At 44.4% G+C, this 2,738-nt stretch overlaps 1 long non-coding RNA gene across 1 annotated transcript; it reads left to right on the top strand.

Moving 5' to 3' along the window:
* Nucleotides 1-1,208: 1,208 nt before the first annotated feature.
* Nucleotides 1,209-2,530, top strand: LOC116094325. The gene is made up of 2 exons (XR_004120046.1): nt 1,209-1,375; nt 2,370-2,530. It is a non-coding gene; the product is annotated as an uncharacterized LOC116094325 (long non-coding RNA).
* The last annotated feature ends 208 nt before the right edge of the window (nt 2,531-2,738 follow it).

Below are 2,738 nucleotides of genomic sequence, written 5' to 3'. Positions count from 1 at the left end.
GTCTCCAGGTTTCTAGTTAAGCCACACCATTCTTTCTCCCTTCCTCTAATATCATGCTTTGAAATGGTTTCTCAAGGTTGCCTTTCACTAAACAGTCCTCTGGATCAGTCTCACATTTCCATCCATTGAATGTGCTCCAAGGGTCTCACATAGGAGATGTGGGATATTAGATGGCTAGTTTGACCGGAACCCTCTTCCTTCTTTACACAAGCACACCATCATCATTATCATCATCACCATCATCATCATCACCATCACCACCACCATCACTACCACCACCACCACCACCACCACCACCACCACCACCACCACCACCACCACCACCACCATCATCATCATCATCATCAGCAGCAGCAGCAGCAGCAGCAGCAGCGGCAGCATCCTTTTGGTTTTTCAAGACAGGGTTTTTCTGTGTAGGCCTAGCTGTCCTGGAACTCATTCTGTAGACCAGCTTTGAACTCAGAGACCCTTCTGCCTCTACCTCCTGAGTGCTGGGATAAAAGCTGTGTGCCACCAGTACTCAGTGAACATTTAGCTTCTAAGTAATGATCTCAAAGTACTTTTCGAAGTAAGACATAGACACGAGGGAGGGAAAGGTGCTTGATTTGGCCCTTGGTCCCTTGTTAGTTGGTAATTGATTGACTCCACCCTCTTTTTCTTTAGTGTGGCCATGGAGATTGTCTTTGTTATCACTCTTCCTTTGTCTCAGCCTTCTGATGTCCAGCACATCACCACAGGGGAGAACTCTGTGCTGAGATAAGGCTCAGTTGGTAGAGTCACTGCATAGCCTGTGTGAGGTCCTGGGTTTGATCCCTAGCAGCACAGGAAAATGGGTGTGTGGGAACATAGAGTAGAGGATGGAGCTAGGAGGATCATAAGAGGGAGTTGAGGAAGTCCTGGGCCAGACAACTTGTCTAACAACAAACGGGAAAATTATTAAGTGAAAGATCAAATTACTATCATGATGGGCTTCCAAATCATACAAGCAGATACCTAGTTATACACTTAGGTTTGTGAATCTTAACTTACACAGTCTTTGAGGGAAAAAAAAATTATAAAAGACTTTTACTTGCTAATTTTACAGAAACAAATGACCCAGTGAACCTGGCTTGAGCAGCAGGTTCCAAGGCTCAAGCTTTACATCACAGTACATTCTGTGCAGGTTCCATAATGACCTCACATAGTTCTTTCTACTTTCCTCCTAGCACCAGGGAAGGAACTCAAATGGGTTTCTACTCTTGTCACTGTCTATGATGCTCTCAGGATCGCAACTTGGCTGCTAAGGACCCTGCCAAGCCTTGTGTTCTATAAAAGTTACACATTTGATTGAGCTTCAGGACTCCAAGCAGCCGGGACACCTACAGAAGGAGACTAGGTTTCGTCAAAGTTACTTCTTTTAGCTTGTTGGCAATTATGTATGTCTATGTAGATAGGGCTCTGGGTGACATCCCCAATCAATCAATTGTCAATCAATCCCTTTGAACTCCCAACTCCCCCAGGACTGCACAGTGGGCCATGGGATGCAAGCAGATCCAGTGAGGAGGTGTGGGGGGCCTTGACATCCTCAAGGCAAGGGATGGCGAGTGAGGGATGGGGTGAAGAGTAGGAATGTGGGGGTTGGAGAGTAGGCACGGTCTCTGCTTTCCCTCTCCCACAGTGGCTCAACTGCACAGAATTTGTCAGCCTCAGCGCCTCAGTCATGTTCTCCCCATTATGGACCCCTTCCTCTCCAGCCCCACTCTCTCTCCTTCCTTACTTCTGTTTCCTGGGATTATATCCAAAGCAAACCCTCTGTCCCAGGTCTTGGGCCTCACATTCTGTTTCTGGGTTAGCCTAGACTGTTTAAAACTGCTCATTAAGGAAAATCAATACCTTTGCAACTTGATTATGGGAAAGAGAGAAGAAAGCTTTCTGGTCTACCATCACTTGGAGCCTCACAGTCTGCCTTAATTACCTGGATACTCTTGCTTCTTCCCCCCCTGACTGGCAGCCTCTCCCTCTCCAGGGATTCTTTTCTATTGTCTCCATTCTCCAACTATAGCCTGGAGACTCAAGATCAGACAGAGCAGTTGTGGGGCAAGCATGCTGTTTTGGGGGAGAAAAGATTATTTTATTTCACTCTTGGATCGACTGGTGAAGCTTTCAAAAGACACATGGAAACAATCGAAAGAGAAAGACTTTATGTCTTTTTGGAGCAATGCATATTTATTCAAATTATAGTTGGATCCTGTTATGATAGAGGATTTTTAAGGGGAAAAAAAATCTTGGGTTTCATTCTCAAAGCTATAGATTTCTTGTATTGTATAGTTTTGGACAGAAACAGAATGACCTAGCTTGAGGGTTCAGCTAGAATTCTGTATTTTTTACAGGACATTTTTCCTACTGAAAACACAGATTAGTTCTTTTGTCTGAGGATCTCCACAGCCATTCTTGTTAACATCGGTGAGTTTTCACATTTTCATGTCAAGATGGCCCTCAAGTACATCACCCACTACTAAACGCTTTAGCCTCTTTTTAAATCTACCAACATGGCCTTGTCTTTTTGTTGTTGTTGTTGTTGCTTTTAACTTTGAATATCAGAGAAAATTCATTAACCCGACTCTCTTTTCACATTAGCTTTGCCAGGACCTCACTGGATAGAATAAAGAGATTCAATTAACCTTGAATAGTCAGGCAGATTATGAACTTCAAATGCTGGGGAGGCCTGTCTTCCCTGGAAGATAGAGCTGTGACTTTTG

This window comes from Mastomys coucha, unplaced genomic scaffold (assembly GCF_008632895.1).
Source record: "Mastomys coucha isolate ucsf_1 unplaced genomic scaffold, UCSF_Mcou_1 pScaffold16, whole genome shotgun sequence".
In the NCBI taxonomy this organism is placed as follows: domain Eukaryota; kingdom Metazoa; phylum Chordata; class Mammalia; order Rodentia; family Muridae; genus Mastomys; species Mastomys coucha.
The sequence above is the reverse complement of the archived record's forward strand: the minus strand, read 5'-3'. Positions and strand labels throughout refer to the sequence as shown.